Here is a 19,884-nt window from a genome sequence, read left to right as displayed (position 1 = left end):
TTTTTGCTCTCTTTAAGTCTACGAATCACACTAACTAGTAGGTTAGTGATAATTAATAAAAATTAAGAAATAGTTTATAGTTTTTCTTGGTTTTTTTATTTGATTAGTGTTCTATCTAGTAATTCTAACCTACCTATGCAAAAGAATTAAGTAAAAAAACAAAATTAAGCTACAAATTATCAAAAAGAGTCTAGGTTTAAGTAAAAACCCTTTTGATTAGGCTCTCTAATCAACCAAATCACAAGTTTTTTACTCAAACAAGTGATAATCCTACTCTAAACACAAATCTATACATGAATCTTAACAAAAGCATCAAAACAACCAAACAAAACCTCAAAATACAACAACAAATCAAAAAACCACACGCTAAAGAGCCTACTTGGCACCGGCGGCCTATGGGAGCTCCGTCGGATTCGAATCAAAGATGGCGTAAAGAAGTAGTAAATGGAGCTCCTCGATAGCAGCTCCTCGTAAAGAAGTAGTAAATGGAGCTCCTCGATAGCAGCACCAAAAATGTTAAGGAAACCCTACCCTAACCATGTCGGGGGAAGTTGCCTATCCGTCGAGCTCAAGCATGGCTCAAGAGCTCCACCGTAGCCGCTCGTCAAACCGCTGTCCTCCCGCACTCGTTGTCACATCGAGGCGGTTGCTCTAATCCAACAGGTGATGCAAGCTCTCTTGCAAAGATCATGTGGGATCTCCGCGAAAGAGGATCACGTTGGTGAGTCCAATCACGAGAGAGAGAGAGAGAGAGAGAGAGAGAGAGAGAGAGAGAGAGAGAGAGAGAGAGAGAGAGAGAGAGAGAGAGAGAGAGAGAGAGAGAGAGAGAGAGAGAGAGGAAGCAAGAGGGAACATGTCATTAGCACTCCCAAACCCTAACCCTAAGCACACCACACATGCTAGATTAGAGTTACAGAGAGAACACTCCACTTCTATTGCACATGGAAAAATGCATTACAAACAAGAGAAATTGGATTTTATAGCTCCAAGCCTTTTCCCACTAGGCCGCCTGATGCCTGACACTATGGAATAAACTTATTTCATGATCTGGATCTATACTTTATGGATCAGCCCTAAGGGCTTAACATGCCTTTGTTAATTTTCCATCCTAAAACCAAGAAAGGAGCAGGTCCCAACTCCTTGCACACAGTGTCTTTGAGATAATATTTACTCCAAACCCTCCATCTAGTAGAACGCTAGAAATGCATTGTGACTTCACTTTTGTTACTTCAGGAACTGTTGTGTCCCAATCTGGTTCAACCATTTTAAATCTTCTCACAAATAATACTGTGATGATTTTGTTTGGCTTTGGCATTGCTTTACTAGCACTGCCGACTCTACATTCATAACGTGCTCGTCTGGCGTGCTTTATTTCCTAGCAATTCTTGGTACTTTAGTGTTTCTTTCGGAATTCCCTCTGGTGGTGGATTACCCCTGCCTCGACTAAATGGGTTGTGAGGAGTTAGGGCTATTGGGCGGGCCATTTCCACATTGCCACCATTGAATTGGTATGATTGATTGAGGTATAACGGTTTAGATAGAAACCACATTCTGTGGTTGATAAGTCATGCACTTCGGAAGAAGTCTAATAGAGTGACTATTCAGAAGTTGTCTAATAGAGCGACTATTATAATAGCATTGCTAAGTGGAATGGTTAGTCAAATTGCAAATGGTGCAAAAGCGGGTTGATGCGTAAACTTCTTGCAAATATCTAGGCTTAGAACATTTTCCACACCAGACTTTGGGTCAATTTCTAGATCCAGATGACCCTCAGGTCACTTTAGCCAAAGCTATTGCTTAGCCTTTCTTTGATGCTCATGCTAGCTTTCTGGCTTCTTCGATGCTTGTGCTTCTCATCTTCGTCTGAGAAATCCTCTGATTCATTGTTGGAAGTGGATCTGCCCCACTATTGGTGGACAATGTAGATTTGGACTCCTGTTCCTTCTTCTTACTTTTGTGTTTCCTTTTGGTATGCGAATCCACCAACATCACCCATTTCAAATGTACTACAACCTTCACTAGCTCATCAAAGCCGATATTAGCTAAATCCATCTCAAAGCCTGTGCTTGATGTAACTTCAGTTATAAGCCATGTATGAACCATCCGTTATAGTGACGTCATTAGGTGGACAATACACCACATCCACCCGTCGCAAGAGTGTGGAATTTTGCTGCATAATCCTCTACTGGCAACCTTTTAGTGCTAGAGTGACCAAAGCTTATCCAGCACCTTCAATGTCTTGGTAGTGCCATATTGTTGAAGAAATGCATCTCGTAATGCCACATAATTGATAAAATGACCATCCACATACTGTGCTTTCTATCCGCTGGCTTTAGATTCCAAGGTGGATGTGCAAGAAGACATTGCGCTTTAATTCATCTAGTTGATTTGATTACCACTAGAGTCCCAATGACTCTCGAATGTGCTCACATGAGTATCAAGATCCTTCGAATGCATACCTTTGAAGATGGGGTATTTGATTTTCTCATGTGGTTATGCCATTTGGAGAGGTGGCAAACTGTGACTAACCTTAAAACATGATTCCTTGGAGGGGGTTGTGGAGTTGCCAGTTGTGCCAAGAGGACACATCAGCTACCAATAAGTTGGCAAGCAACAATGTGAGGATCTACAACTGTAACTTCATTATCTCCTGGCAGGTTGTCCGTGAATTGAATTTCCTCATCAAGGGATTCCACTCGACTCGGTTGCACACTAGCTATAATCTGAGGATTTGTCAGAACATCGGGGAGTTTAAAGGATTGATTGTTAAGGAAAGCCTACCCTAATCGTGTCTTGGGAAGTTTCCTATTCATCAAGCTCAAGAATGGCTCAAGAGATCCACCATAGCCGCTCGTCACCGCCATCCTCCCGCACTCGTCACATCGAGGCAGTTACTCTAATCCAATGGGTGATGCAAGCTCTCTCGCGAAGATCGTGTGGGATCTTCGTAGAAGAGGATGCATTGGTTAGCCTAATCGAGAGAGAGAGAGAGAGAGAGAGAGAGAGAGAGAGAGAGAGAGAGAGAGAGAGAGAGAGAGAGAGAGAGAGAGAGAGAGAGAGAAGCAAGAGGGAACAAGTGATTAGCACTAATCACTCCCAAACCCTAACCCTAAGCACGCCACACATGTTAGATTTCGACTATGGAATGAGAAACTGATTGCAAAGGGCAATCCTTATAGTAATGGTCAATTCCACAGCCATGACATTGCGGTTGCATTGGTAGACGTTTCTTTTGAGGGAAGTCCGCCACTCTATGGGGTTCATGGTGGCAGAGGAAACACAGAAGAGGTGGTTTCCCTTTGCGAGTGCACCTATAGTGTGCACAAGTGGTTTAGGGTCCATGTGAGGCACCGACAAAGGAAGATGAGGTGGTAGGGGTGCCTTGTGGATGGCGGAGCACATGGGCTCCACAGGTTTAGCTATGGACCTAGTTGGGATCTTTCCATATAAGAAATGGGGTTTGTCTAAAGAGGCAATGGTTGGAGTGGAAAGATGGGCATAGGAGAAGGTCGTGGTGGCGCTTTGTGTGAGTAGTTAGCTTAGGGTGGTGCCACCAGTAAGGTTTAGGGCCCGGGAGGAGAGGAAGGTAATGTTACAAATGAGCTATAGGGTGGCATTGGTGCGGTGGCTAATTGTGTGGAATAGCTTTCTCGCATGTTGTCATCGAGAAAGATTGCCCATTTGTTGTAGGCCTGATCAAAGGTGGAGGGGTCCTTGACCAACATGTGGTTGTGTGAAGCCTTGGATTGTGCAAGCCCAAGAGGAAACGGTCTGTTAATTGCTTATCACTCAATTTTTCCCTCTCTTCACAACCACAAATCAAGGTACTTGATGTGTGCGATGTAGGTTTCCTCTAGTTTTTGTTCCAATTGGAATAGTTGGATGAAGAGGCTCCATTTGGGCCCGTAGAGCGCAAATCTGAGAATGAAGGCGTCTCTCACTGCTCTAAAAGTGCTTTTGTGTCGAGGGTCCAAGGATTAGAACCATTGCACCGCCTTGCCTTCAAGGCGGCTGAGTCCAAGTAGAATCTAACACCATATTGGGGAATATGGGAATTTTCCACAAGTTTGGGACACGTGGTCAAAAGTTTGGATTAACCATAACTTGAACACCACTAATCCAAAATGAGCGCTTTAAAGCTCTTTAGATTCCATTTTTCAAGCGCTTTCCAACGATAGGTCATATGATAGGTTTTTGAGAAACTTACAAACATGTTATCCATGTCTCCCTTTTTTAAGTATTCAAAAATGGGAATTGGGAAATTCCCAAATTCACTAATATGGTGTTAGATGGACTTTGGTTGCATCGTCGAAAATTTTAAATGCTTGAGAGATTTGTTTAAAGACCTCAATGTGGAATACGGGGTTTTCAACTCCGTAGAATTTTGGTAGAAGTTTGAAAATTTTTACCCACATAGGTTTTGTATGATGTTTGTAGGTGCAAGTGTTGTGTGTCACGCGCCCCAGGATCGAGGTCGCGGACATCGGGTATAGCTCGGCTCCATCGGCCGTTGAGCGCGTCATAGCGCGATAAACCTTGTCAGGTCACACCCATCTCATGTATCCCCGGCCCGCCGGCTCGAAGGCCTCGTGGTCTCGGGTCTATCCATCCATCTCGAATCCATGATCAAACCGGCCCGGCCTCATCGGCCCGTCGGCTCGGCACGGCTCGCCGTCCCGCGGCTTCGCCGTTTTCCCTTCCGTCTCAGTTCCGTTTCCGCTTCAGCACGATCGCCGTCAAGGTGGGGAGGGCATCCCCCGGGGCACATGTCACCTAGTAACCCCCACCGCAACCCGGGAGGGCATCCCCCGGGGCACATGGCACCTAGTAAGCCCCACCGCAACCCGGGAGGCCTAATGTGCCTACCCGGTGCGTGAGTGCGTTCTAGTGTGCCTAGATATGGGTCCGTGTATCGCCGCTCCTTACACTTCCTCCCCATATAGATGCATGATATTCGGTGCGGTCAAGTATCCCTCGAGAGCACCACGTGAGGCCGGATAGAAATCCCAAGACTCCCCCATACGTCACATACACCCCCCCTTTATGGAATTGACGCCCTCGTCAATTAATTTTCGAACTCGAAGGGCGTGCATTTATACCATGTTTATTCTCCAACAAGTGTTTGTGCCTAGAATTAAGATAAAAGAAAGCAGGAGGTCTTAACCTTGCTTTATAGCCATGAGCAAAGTCAGTGTCTAACCCGTTACAACTGTGCATATTTTTGTATTTTTATCTATGTTTGGCCTGGACTTCAAGCCCCCGCTCGAGAGTCCCCCGAATCCCCAATGTGCGAGGTACCATAAAGCTGCATTGGACCCCGCTTGACTCCTGTCTGAGCCGAATGTAAATCCCTTCAAGACAAAGCAACATTTGCCTATTTCTCCTGAATCAAGTATGTTTTGGCCTTCTTGAGCTCGTCGCTTACTCAAGAGTTCCCAAGGATATTCCCTTCTACAAGGAGGTCGACTTCATTGATCTTCATAACCTTGTTATACCTGGTGTCTCATCTCACCAATCATATCATTTGCCATTCCAATCCATGTTGTCGACATGTTGAGGACAAGGTTTTCCTGGTCAAGCCAAGCCCTAGCTATCTTGACACCAAGATAAGCTTTGCATGTTCTTTTCCCATTGATCCCTTGAATCCGTGGGCTGTGATGAGCCTATAGCTCTGGTATTACCCATAAGTACGGTGGTGTTGAATTCTTCTGGGACATGAGTTACAGTACCTGACTAACGCTAGCTTCGGCCTGCAATGGTTCGTGTCCTTTCTGTCTCCTGCAACCATGTGTAGGTTCTTTTGACCATTGTGTCATGATTAACCTGTTCGGATCTAGCCATACAATCCTTGAGTTTGAGTTTGCTCTAGCCTTCATGACACCATGTTGGCCTTTACATAATCTCTCGCCTTTGGATGATGCACCTTTGTAGCTGTGAGCCTTGCTGCTCGAATGTTTGGTGTGCTCATACTGAATGAGCCTAGTTGCTCAGATATTGAAGCTTGAGGACACAAGTAGCTTAGTAGGCTAATCCCAAGTCACCTGTTTTGCTTGTCTTCGAGCCTTTGAGTACATAATATGCATCCTGTTTGCCCTTTCATGGCTAAGTATAGATGCTGCCAACAAAACCAAGTGTTGTCTGGGAATCCAATGAACACTCTGCCACTAAGCATTCACCCATACATAACACAATTGCCACTTTGTGTACATGCAGTTTACATCTTTAACTTCACTTGGCCCAAGTTTCCCCATCTGATTCTGATGAGAGCAATTGCCACCTTGCTGCTACATCCAACCATAAGTACATTGCCACCTGCACTCCTGGCTGTTTTCATCTTCAAGTTCCCCTTGGTATGCATATGTGCCTTCATGGTCCTAACTTGACCTCATGCAGCACGTTGTATTCCAAAATCTGTCTGCCCTCCCTAGATTTCTCCAGTTTGGGTCTGCATGGACTTCAAAGCGTTTGATACACTAAGAGTCCATGGATTGTAGCTCCGGTTTTGTGACCTTTTGTGCGATACTGGCTGCACGGCCACTATGGTATGACCACTATGTTGGGTCCTTCTGATGATATGATATATGTGAATGGGGAATATTGGTGCCATGATTGGACTCACCCTCACCCGAATGATGATATCTCTTGCCAGCTTTACTTGCCCGGCATATGCTAACCTTCTGTCAACACACATGATGATATAGATGATGGGGTTATTGGTGCCATTTTCGGTCTTACCCTCACCCGCACATCAATGGTGAGCATGGCGTCCGCTTCCCAGTCGCTTCCACCAACTCAAAAATGAGGGTTCAAGCCTCGTAGATGCTGCCACTTGCAGCTGACAGGGGGTTCAAGCCCCTTTGATAAGATTGCACCAGAAAAATGGGGGTTCAAGCCCCTTGGATGCTGCCCACTTGCAGCTGACAGAGGGTTCAAGCCTCTTGGGTATGATTGCATCTGAAAATGAGGGTTCAAGCCTCTTGGATGCTGCCAAATCGCAGCTGACAGGGGGTTGAAGCCCCTTGAAATATGATTGATCTGAAATGGGGGTACAAGCCCCTTGGATGCTGCCAAATCGCAGCTGACAGGGGGTTCAAGCCCCTTGAAATATGATTGCCTCACAACTGGGGGTTCAAGCCCCTTGCATACACTTTCATACCATTGTGCGCAGCTTCATTGCTTCTCCTGCTGAATCTGATACCTTCATGATCTCTGAAAAAGATGTGGTGGCTTCATTGCCACAAGGCTCATCATGGCCTTAGCGGACATCTTGCCGCCTAGCAGGTACAATCCCGCTTGATGTATTCTCCAAATGGTTCCTCCTGGTGGTTTTGCATTCACTGCTCTTTCATGTTGTATGATATATATGAGGGTACCACGCTGACACAACGGTCCCATACCCGCTGCATCAACCTTTAAAAGACAAGCTTCTAGTCCCATACCCGGTCGCTTTCATGGCCCCTTTCTTTTGCTCCACTGATATCCATATGCATATGCTTCATGATTCATCTATCTCTGCACAAGAACAAGTCTTCTCCGCCAAGGGTACTTCATACTTGCCTCATGCTAGTCTCCAGCTTCACAACTACAAGCCTTCACCTCCAAGGGTTCTTCGGTCTTGCATCATGTCACTCTCAACCCAATAAACTGCATCCTTGTAGCTTCACAGCTTTGCCTTTCGGCCAATGACCTGATTCAAGTTGATCCGGCTTCCCACACCGTTTCTTCTTGGCATCTGTATTGCCGTCTATTCCACATGCTGATTTTGCTCAACTCCATATGTTTATGCATTCTAGGGATCCACCGACCCATTAGTTCATATAAATGATGTATCTTCCAATGATGTGCCTCCCGGATCACACCGTTCGGCTAAGAATGATCTTAATGTGGCGTTTCCAGCCTGCAACCACGAAGTCGGGTGCTGCTGGTCCGAATGTGCCATCATATCTTGATTGCCGTGTTTATCAAATCTCCACCTTCCATGGCGGTAAACTCATGTGAGGTCCTGAGCCCGCTGTTCTTCTGACTCGAAGTGCTGATAGCCCCACCAGGACCAAGTTGCATATATCTCTGACTCTCTTCATATGAATGATATGGGCCTCTATTCAAGATTGGCCCTTGCCAACAACTCAGTTGGACTTGCACCTTGATACCTTCCCTTGTATCCATGCCAAGCATTCCACATGCAAAATAGCTCACTGGTCAACTATGGATTTTCACAAAACAGACTGCATAACTACATTCTACTCGAAAAACTGATCACTTTTCATATATAACATGTCTTCAAATTCCATCATTTGGGCCTCCGTCCAGAGCTGCCTTGTTATTCAAGCTTCCTGTTCCGCAGCCTGGGTCACCGGCGGTCCCGACCAAGCCTGCCATCCTGTACCTTGCGTCCACACGCTCGTGATAGGTATATGTAATCATGGGCAAATTCCATCATCTTGATGCTCAAAAATGAGTTTTTCTGCTGTCGGCTACTTTTGTGCCATCGGCTCTGTGGCCGTCATATAGTCCTGCTCAAATTGCCGTTTTTGCCGTTTTCCGGATTTCTTCCGTCTGGCATCACACGCCCCCATGTGGGCTTCCCAATGATCTCTGCTCTGATACCAAGTGTCACGCGCCCCAGGATCGAGGTCGCGGACATCGGGTATAGCTCGGCTCCATCGGCCGTTGAGCGCGTCATAGCGCGATAAACCTTGTCGGGTCACACCCATCTCATGTATCCCCGGCCCGGCTCGAAGGCCTCGTGGTCTCGGGTCTATCCATCCATCTCGAATCCATGATCAAACCGGCCCGGCCTCATCGGCCCGTCGGCTCGGCACGGCTTGCCGTCCCGCGGCTTCGCCGTTTTCCCTTCCGTCTCGGTTCCGTTTCCGCTTCAGCACGATCGCCATCAAGGTGGGGAGGGCATCCCCCGGGGCACATGGCACCTAGTAACCCCCACCGCAACCCGGGAGGCCTAATGTGCCTACCCGGTGCGTGAGTGCGTTCTAGTGTGCCTAGATATGGGTCCGTGTATCGCCGCTCCTTACACTTCCTCCCCATATAGATGCATGATATTCGGTGCGGTCAAGTATCCCTCGAGAGCACCACGTGAGGCCGGATAGAAATCCCAAGACTCCCCCATACCTCACATTGTGACACTCCCCTTCTTAGAGCTTGTGCTAAGCTTGGAATGTTAAGTTGTTGTGTAACGGGAGGTGTTGCAAAAGTGGGGGGTGGGAATAGATCCATGGTGGATAGAGAAGAGGGTATGTGAATGTGCTCGGGGTGCCTATCCATGCTGGGGTGCAATATGGAGGGGCCTCACTAGATGAGGCCTCTTCAAAGATCGTTTCGCTCTCCCGACCAAGCATGCATGGCATGGCGACCACATGTGAATCAACAATTGAGGCCAGAGTGTCGGTGAATGAAATGGAGGCATGCAACCATAACCGAAAGGTGTCCATGGTGTGTAGGGAAGCTTAAAGAAGCTTTAACAAACGTTGCGCACGTAGGCCCGATTTTGGTACGGCCGTATGTTTACGAATGTACGTCCGTGGCTTTAGTATGGAATGGTCGCAGAGCAAGTGTGCAAGTTTTTTTTAAAGAATTTTTTTTTTGTACGGCCATACGCTTATGAACATATGTCAGTTGGCTTTAGTCTGGAACGGTCGTGGTAGGTTTTTTTTATAAATTATTATTTTTTAAAATTTTTTTCCGGTACGGTCATACGCTTTACGGACATACATCCATGGCTTTAGTATAGAACGACCCTGGCAAGTTTTTTTTTTTTGATTTTTTTTTGGTACAATGTACCCTTACAAACGTGCGTCTGTGGCTTTAGGTTGGAACGACCGTGGTAAGTGTGGAACAGTCGTGGCAAGTTTGAATTTGAATTTTTGGATTTGAATTTGAATTTCAAATTGGAGGGAAGTGAGTGGGCCACAACTAAGACCCCCTCTTTAATGCTAGGTGGGTGGGATATGGCTAAAGTTAGAGACTACCTCTAAATTAGTGGATTTTGACTAATTTAGAGGTCATCTAACTTAACTAAAGATTAATTCTCTTAATCTCACTATTAATCACTCCTTAACTCTCTTCTTTGCTCTCAAATTACTCCTAATTGGTGAGGAGTTTAAGCATGGGGACTTGATAGGTGGATTAGCAATGTTTATGCTAATCCAAATATGTGATTGCCCCAAAATAATTTCACTAATTAATCCACTCAAAAGAGAGAAAATTAGATAAAAGAGACCAAATTAGTACTAATTCTTACTAATTAGGGACTAATTGGAGTGAACTAAGCATAGATTTGAGTCAAGGCAAGTGTTTAGAACACTAATGCCACTCCAATTAGCCTAATTACAAATAATTAGGCTCAATTTTTTAGTTTTTTGCTCTCTTTAAGTCTACGAATCACACTAAACAATAGGTTAGTGATAATTAGTAAAAATTAAGAAATAGTTTATAGTTTTTCTTGGTTTTTTTATTTGATTAGTGTTCTATCTAGTAATTCTAACCTACCTATGCAAAAGAATCAAGTAAAAAAACAAAATTAAGCTACAAATTATCAAAAAGAGTAAAGGTTTAAGTAAAAACCCTCTTGATTAGGCTCTCTAATCAACCAAATCACAAGTTTTTTACTCAAAGAAGTGATAATCCTACTCTAAACACAAATCTATACATGAATCTTAACAAAAGCATCAAAACAACCAAACAAAACCTCTAAATACAACAAAAAATCAAAAAACCACACGCTAAAGAGCCTACTTGGCACCGGCGGCCTATGGGAGCTCCGTCGGATTTGAATCAAAGATGGCATAAAGAAGTAGTAAATGGAGCTCCTCGATATAGCAGCTCCTCGTAAAGAAGTAGTAAATGGAGCTCCTCGATAGCAGCACCAAAAATGTTAAGGAAACCCTACCCTAACCAAGTCGGGGGAAGTTGCCTATCCGTCGAGCTCAAGCATGGCTCAAGAGCTCCACCGTAGCCGCTCGTCACCGCTGTCCTCCCGCACTCGTTGTCACATCGAGGCGGGGGAAGTTGCCTATCCGTCGAGCTCAAGCATGGCTCAAAAGCTCCACCGTAGCCGCTCGTCACCGCTGTCCTCCCGCACTCGTTGTCACATCGAGGCGGTTGCTCTAATCCAACAGGTGATGCAAGCTCTCTTGCAAAGATCATGTGGGATCTCCGCGAAAGAGGATCACGTTGGTTAGTCCAATCACGAGAGAGAGAGAGAGAGAGAGAGAGAGAGAGAGAGAGAGAGAGAGAGAGAGAGAGAGAGAGGAAGCAAGAGGGAACATGTCATTAGCACTCCCAAACCCTAACCCTAAGCACACCACACATGCTAGATTAGAGTTGCAGAGAGAACACTCCACTTCTATTGCACAAATGGGAAAATGCATTACAAACAAGAGAAATTGGCTTTTATAGCTCCAAGCCTTTTCCCACTAGGCCTGACACTATGGAATAAACTTATTTCACGATCTGGATCTATGCTTTATGGATCAGCCCTAAGGGCTTAACATGCCTTTGTTAATTTTCCATCCTAAAACCAAGAAAGGAGCAGGCCCCAACTCCTTGCACATAGTGTCTTTGAGATAATATTTACTCCAAACCCACCATCTAGTAGAACGCTTGAAATGCATTGTGACTTCACTTTTGTTACTTCATGAACTGTTGTGTCCCAATCTGGTTCAACCATTTTAAATCTTCTCACAAATAATACTGTGATGATTTTGTTTGGCTTTGGCATTGCTTTACTAGCACTGCTGACTCTACATTCATAACGTGCTGGTCTGGCGTGCTTTATTTCCTAGCAATTCTTGGTACTTTAGTGTTTCTTTCGGAATTCCCTCTGGTGGTGGATTACCCCTGCCTCGACTAAATGGGTTGTGAGGAGTTAGGGCTACTGGGTGGGCCATTTCCACATTGCCACCATTGAATTGGTATGATTGATTGAGGTATAACGGTTTAGATAGAAACCACACTCTGTGGTTGATAAGTCATGCACTTCTTCAGAAGTTGTCTAATAGAGTGACTATTCAGAAGTTGTCTAATAGAGCGACTATTACAATAGCATTGCTAAGTGGAATGGTTAGTCAAATTGTAAATGGTGCAAAAGCGGGTTGATGCGTAAACTTCTTGCAAATATCTAGGCTTAGAACATTTTCCACACCAGACTTTGGGTCAATTTCTAGATCCAGATGACCCTCAGGTCACTTTAGCCAAAGCTATTGCTTAGCCTTTCTTTGATGCTCATGCTAGCTTTCTGGCTTCTTCGATGCTTGTGCTTCTCATCTTCGTCTGAGAAATCCTCTGATTCATTGTTGGAAGTGGATCTGCCCCACTATTGGTGGACAATGTAGATTTGGACTCCTGTTCCTTCTTCTTACTTTTGTGTTTCCTTTTGGTATGCGAATCCACCAACATCACCCATTTCGAATGTACTGCAACCTTCACCAGCTCATCAAAGCCGATATTAGCTAAATCCATCTCAAAGCCCCAGTGCTTGATGTAACTTCAGTTATAAGCCATGTATGAACCATCCGTTATAGTGACGTCATTAGGTGGACAATACACCACATCCACCCGTCTGCAAGAGTGTGGAATTTTGCTGCATAATCCTCTACTGGCAACCTCAGTAGTGCCAGAGTGACCAAAGCTTATCCAGCACCTTCGATGTCTTGGTGTGCCATATTGTTGAAGAAATGCATCTCGTAATGCCACATAATTGATAAAATGACCATCCACATACTGTGCTTTCTATCCGCTGGCTTTAGATTCCAAGGTGGATGTGCAAGAAGACATTGCGCTTTAATTCATCTAGTTGATTTGATTACCACTAGAGTCCCAATGACTCTCGAATGTGCTCACATGAGTATCAAGATCCTTCGAATGCTTACCTTTGAAGATGGGGTATTTGATTTTCTCATGTGGTTGTGCCATTTGGAGAGGTGGCAAACTGTGACTAACCTTAAAACATGATTCCTTGGAGGGGGTTGTGGAGTTGCCAGTTGTGCCAAGAGGACACATCAGCTACCAATAAGTTGGCAAGCAACAATGTGAGGATCTACAACTGTAACTTCATTATCTCCTGGCAGGTTGTCCGTGAATTGAATTTCCTCATCAAGGGATTCCACTCGACTCGGTTGCACACTAGCTATAATCTGAGGATTTGTCAGAACATCGGGGAGTTTAAAGGATTGATTGTTAAGGAAAGCCTGCCCTAATCGTGTCTTGGGAAGTTTCCTATTCATCAAGCTCAAGAATGGCTCAAGAGATCCACCATAGCCGCTCGTCACCACCATCCACCCGCACTCGTCACATCGAGGCAGTTACTCTAATCCAATGGGTGATGCAAGCTCTCTCGCGAAGATCGTGTGGGATCTCCGTAGAAGAGGATGCATTGGTTAGCCTAATGAGAGAGAGAGAGAGAGAGAGAGAGAGAGAGAGAGAGAGAGAGAGAGAGAGAGAGAGAGAGAGAAGCAAGAGGGAACAAGTGATTAGCACTAATCACTCCCAAACCCTAACCCTAAGCACACCACACATGTTAGATTTCGACTATGGAATGAGAAACTCATTGCAAAGGGCAATCCTTATAGTAATGGTCAATTCCACAGCCATGACATTGCGGTTGCATTGGTAGACGTTTCTTTTGAGGGAAGTCCGCCACTCTATGGGGTTCATGGCAGAGGAAACACAGAAGAGGTGGTTTCCCTTTGCGAGTGCACCTATAGTGTGCACAAGTGGTTTAGGGTCCATGTGAGGCACCGACAAAGGAAGATGAGGTGGTAGGGGTGCCTTGGGGATGGCGGAGCACATGGGCTCCACAGGTCTAGCTATGGACCTAGTTGGGATCTTTCCATATAAGAAATGGGGTTTGTCTAAAGAGGCAATGGTTGGAGTGGAAAGATGGGAATAGGAGAAGGTCGTGGTGGCGCTTTGTGTGAGTAGTTAGCTTAGGGTGGTGCCACCAGTAAGGTTTAGGGCCCGGGAGGAGAGGAAGGTAATGTTACAAATGAGCTATAGGGTGGCATTGGTGCGGTGGCTAATTGTGTGGAATAGCTTTCTCGCATGTTGTCATCGAGAAAGATTGCCCATTTGCAGGCCTGATCAAAGGTGGAGGGGTTCTTGACCAACATGTGGTTGTGTGAAGCCTTGGATTGTGCAAGCCCAAGACGAAAGGGTCCATTAATTGCTTATCACTCAATTTTTCCCTCTCTTCGCAAAACCACGAATCAAGGTACTTGATGTGTGCGATGTAGGTTTCCTCTAGTTTTTGTTCCAATTGGAATAGTTGGATGAAGAGGCTCCATTTGGCCCCGTAAAGTGCAAATCTGAGAATGAAGGCGTCTCTCACTGCTCTAAAAGCGCTTTTGTGCCGAGGATCCAAGGATTAGAACCATTGCACCGCCTTGCCTTCAAGGCGGCTGAGTCCAAGTAGATGGACTTTGGTTGCATCGTCGAAAATTTCAAATGCCTGAGAGATTTGTTTAAAGACCTCAATGTGGAATACGGGGTTTCCAACTCCGTAGAATTTTGGTAGAAGTTTGAAAATTTTTGCCCACATAGGTTTTGTATGTGATGTTTGTAGGTGCAAGTGTTGTGACACTCCCCTTCTTAGAGCTTGTGCTAAGCTTGGAATGTTAAGTTGTTGTGTAAGGGGAGGTGTTGCAAAAGTGGGGGGTGGAAATAGATCCATGGTGGATAGAGAACAGGGTATGTGAATGTGCTCGGGGTGCCTATCCATGCTGGGGTGCAATATGGAGGGGCCTCACTAGATGAGGCCTCTTCAAAGATCGTTTTGCTCTCCCGACCAAGCATGCGTGGCATGGCGACAACATGTGAATCAACAATTGAGGCCAGAGTGTCGGTGAATGAAATAGAGGCATGCAACCATAACCGAAAGGTGTCCATGGTGTGTAGGGAAGCTTAAAGAAGTTTAACAAACGTTTCGCACGTAGGCCCGATTTTGGTACGGCCGTATGCTTACGAACGTACGTCCGTGGCTTTAGTATGGAATGGTCGTAGAGCAAGTGTGCAAGTTTTTTTTAAGATTTTTTTTTTGTACGACCATATGCTTATGAACATATGTCAGTTGGCTTTGGTTTGGAACGGTCGTGGTAGGTTTTTTTAATAAATTATTATTTTCTAAAATTTTGTTCGGGTACGGTCATACGCTTTACGAACATACATCCATGGCTTTAGTATAGAACGACCATGGCAAGTTTTTTTTTTGATTTTTTTTTGGTACAATGTACGCTTACAAACGTGCGTCTGTGGCTTTAGGTTGGAACGACCGTGGTAAGTGTGGAACAGTCGTGGCAAGTTTGAATTTGAATTTTTGGATTTGAATTTGAATTTCAAATTGGAGGGAAGTGAGTGGGCCACAACTAAGACCCCCTCTTTAATGCTAGGTGGGTGGGATAGGGCTAAAGTTAGAGGCTACCTCTAAATTAGTGGATTTTGACTAATTTAGAGGTCATCTAACTTAACTAAAGATTAATTCTCTTAATCTCACTATTAATCACTCCTTAACTCCCTTCTTTGCTCTCAAATTACTCCTAATTGGTGAGGAGTTTAAGCATGGGGACTTGATAGGTGGATTAGCAATGTTTATGCTAATCCAAATATGTGATTTCCCCAAAATAATTTCACTAATTAATCCACTCAAAAGAGAGAAAATTAGATAAAAGAGACCAAATTAGTACTAATTCTTACTAATTAGGGACTAATTGGAGTGAACTAAGCATAGATTTGAGTCAAGGCAAGTGTTTAGAACACTAATGCCACTCCAATAAGTCTAATTACAAATAATTAGCCTCAATTTTTTAGTTTTTTGCTCTCTTTAAGTCTACGAATCACACTAACCAGTAGGTTAGTGATAATTAGTAAAAATTAAGAAATAGTTTATGGTTTTTCTTGGTTTTTTTATTTGATTAGTGTTCTATCTAGTAATTCTAACCTACCTATGCAAAAGAATTAAGTAAAAAAATAAAATTAAGCTACAAATTATCAAAAAGAGTCTAGATTTAAGTAAAAACCCTCTTGATTAGGCTCTCTAATCAACCAAATCACAAGTTTTTTACTCAAAGAAGTGATAATCCTACTCTAAACACAAATCTATACATGAATCTTAACAAAAGCATCAAAACAACCAAACAAAACCTCAAAATACAACAAAAAATCAAAAAACCACACGCTAAAGAGCCTACTTGGCACCGGCGGGCTATGGGAGCTCCGTCGGATTCGAATCAAAGATGGCGTAAAGAAGTAATAGCACCAAAAATGTTAAGGAAACCTTACCCTAACCATGTCAAGGGAAGTTGCCTATCCGTCGAGCTCAAGCATGGCTCAAGAGCTCCACCGTTAGCCGCTCGTCACCACTGTCCTCCCGCACTTGTTGTCACATCGAGGCGGTTGCTCTAATCCAACAGGTGATGCAAGCTCTCTTGCAAAGATCATGTGGGATCTCCGCGAAAGAGGATCACGTTTGTTAGTCCAATCAGGAGAGAGAGAGAGAGAGAGAGAGAGAGAGAGAGAGAGAGCGAGAGAGGAAGCAAGAGGGAACATGTCATTAGCACTCCCAAACCCTAACCCTAAGCACACCACACATGCTAGATTAGAGTTGCAAAGAGAACACTCCACTTCTATTGCACAAATGGGAAAATGCATTACAAACAAGAGAAATTGGCTTTTATAGCTCCAAGCCTTTTCCCACTAGGCCGCCTAACGCCTGACACTATGGAATAAACTTATTTCACGATCTGGATCTATACTTTATGGATCAGCCCTAAGGGCTTAACATGCCTTTGTTAATTTTCCATCCTAAAACCAAGAAAGGAGCAGGCCCCAACTCCTTGCACACAGTGTCTTTGAGATAATATTTACTCCAAACCCTCCATCTAGTAGAACGCTAGAAATGCATTGTGACTTCACTTTTGTTACTTTAGGAACTGTTGTGTCCCAATCTGGTTCAACCATTTTAAATCTTCTCACAAATAATACTGTGATGATTTTGTTTGGATTTGGCATTGCTTTACTAGCACTGCCGACTCTACATTCATAACGTGCTGGTCTGGCGTGCTTTATTTCCTAGCAATTCTTGGTACTTTAGTGTTTCTTTCGGAATTCCCTCTGGTGGTGGATTACCCCTGCCTTGACTAAATGGGTTGTGAGGAGTTAGGGCTACTGTGGGCGGGCCATTTCCACATTGCCACCATTGAATTGGTATGATTGATTGAGGTATAACGGTTTAGATAGAAACCACATTCTGTGGTTGATAAGTCATGCACTTCTTCAGAAGTTGTCTAATAGAGTGACTATTCAGAAGTTGTCTAATAGAGCGACTATTATAATAGCATTGCTAAGTGGAATGGTTAGTCAAATTGCAAATGGTGCAAAAGCGGGTTGATGCGTAAACTTCTTGCAAATATCTAGGCTTAGAACATTTTCCACACCAGACTTTGGGTCAATTTCTAGATCCAGATGACCCTTAGGTCACTTTAGCCAAAGCTATTGCTTAGCCTTTCTTTGATGCTCATGCTAGCTTTCTGGCTTCTCCGATGCTTGTGCTTCTCATCTTCGTCTGAGAAATCCTCTGATTCATTGTTGGAAGTGGATCTGCCCCACTATTGGTGGACAATGTAGATTTGGACTCCTGTTCCTTCTTCTTACTTTGTGTTTCCTTTTGGTATGCAAATCCACCAACATCACCCATTTCGAATGTACTACAACCTTCACCAGCTCATCAAAGCCGATATTAGCTAAATCCAGTGCTTGATGTAACTTCAGTTATAAGCCATGTATGAACCATCCGTTATAGTGACGTCATTAGGTGGACAATACACCACATCCACCCGTCTGCAAGAGTGTGGAATTTTGCTGCATAATCCTCTACTGGCAACCTTTTAGTGCCAGAGTGACCAAAGCTTATCCAGCACCTTCGATGTCTTGGTAGTGCCATATTGTTGAAGAAATGCATCTCGTAATGCCTTATAATTGATAAAATGACCATCCACATACTGTGCTTTCTATCCGCTGGCTTTAGATTCCAAGGTGGATGTGCAAGAAGACATTGCGCTTTAATTCACCTAGTTGATTTGATTACCACTAGAGTCCCAATGACTCTCGAATGTGTATCAAGATCCTTCGAATGCTTACCTTTGAAGATGGGGTATTTGATTTTCTCATGTGGTTATGCCATTTGGAGAGGTGGCAAACTGTGACTAACCTTAAAACATGATTCCTTGGAGGGGGTTGTGGAGTTGCCAGTTGTGCCAAGAGGACACATCAGCTACCAATAAGTTGGCAAGCAACAATGTGAGGATCTACAACTGTAACTTCATTATCTCCTGGCAGGTTGTCCGTGAATTGAATTTCCTCATCAAGGGATTCCACTCGACTCGGTTGCACACTAGCTATAATCTGAGGATTTGTCAGAACATCGGGGAGTTTAAAGGATTGATTGTTAAGGAAAGCCTGCCCTAATCGTGTCTTGGGAAGTTTCCTATTCATCAAGCTCAAGAATGGCTCAAGAGATCCACCATAGCCGCTCGTCACCACCATCCACCCGCACTCGTCACATCGAGGCAGTTACTCTAATCCAATGGGTGATGCAAGCTCTCTCGCGAAGATCGTGTGGGATCTCCGTAGAAGAGGATGCATTGGTTAGCCTAATCGAGAGAGAGAGAGAGAGAGAGAGAGAGAGAGAGAGAGAGAGAGAGAGAGAGAGAGAGAGAGAGAGAGAGAGAGAGAGAGAGAGAGAGAGAAGCAAGAGGAAACAAGTGATTAGCACTAATCACTCCCAAACCCTAACCCTAAGCACACCACACATGTTAGATTTCGACTATGGAATGAGAAACTGATTGCAAAGGGCAATCCTTATAGTAATGGTCAATTCCACAGCCATGACATTGCGGTTGCATTGGTAGACGTTTCTTTTGAGGGAAGTCTGCCACTCTATGGGGTTCATGGCAGAGGAAACAAAGAAGAGGTGGTTTCCCTTTGCGAGTGCACCTATAGTGTGCACAAGTGGTTTAGGGTCCATGTGAGGCACCGACAAAGGGAGATGGGTGGTAGGGGTGCCTTGGGGATGGCGGAGCACATGGGCTCCACAGGTTTAGCTATGGACCTAGTTGGGATCTTTCCATATAAGAAATGGGGTTTGTCTCAAGAGGCAATGGTTGGAGTGGAAAGATGGGCATAGGAGGAGGTTGTGGTGGCACTTTGTGTGAGTAGTTAGCTTAGGGTGGTGCCACCAGTAAGGTTTAGGGCCCGGGAGGAGAGGAAGGTAATGTTACAAATGAGCTATAGGGTGGCATTGGTGCGGTGGCTAATTGTGTGGAATAGCTTTCTCGCATGTTGTCATCGAGAAAGATTGCCCATTTGCAGGCCTGATCAAAGGTGCAGGGGTCCTTGACCAACATGTGGTTGTGTGAAGCCTTGGATTGTGCAAGCCCAAGAGGAAACGGTTCATTAATTGCTTATCACTCAATTTTTCCCTCTCTTCGCAACCACGAATCAAGGTACTTGATGTGTGCGATGTAGGTTTCCTCTAGTTTTTGTTCCAATTGGAATAGTTGGATGAAGAGGCTCCATTTGGGCCCGTAGAGTGCAAATCTGAGAATGAAGGCGTCTCTGACTGCTCTAAAAGTGCTTTTGTGCCGAGGGTCCAAGGATTAGAACCATTGCACCGCCTTGCCTTCAAGGCAGCTGAGTCCAAGTAGATGGACTTTGGTTGCATCGTCGAAAATTTCAAATGCCTGAGAGATTTGTTTAAAGACCTCAATGTGGAATACGGGGTTTCCAACTCCGTAGAATTTTGGTAGAAGTTTGAAAATTTTTGCCCACATAGGTTTTGTATGTGATGTTTGTAGGTGCAAGTGCTGTGACACTAGA

Source organism: Cibotium barometz, chromosome 35 (assembly GCF_041138505.1).
Source record: "Cibotium barometz isolate CiBa-2024 chromosome 35, ASM4113850v1, whole genome shotgun sequence".
In the NCBI taxonomy this organism is placed as follows: domain Eukaryota; kingdom Viridiplantae; phylum Streptophyta; class Polypodiopsida; order Cyatheales; family Cibotiaceae; genus Cibotium; species Cibotium barometz.
The sequence above is the reverse complement of the archived record's forward strand: the minus strand, read 5'-3'. Positions refer to the sequence as shown.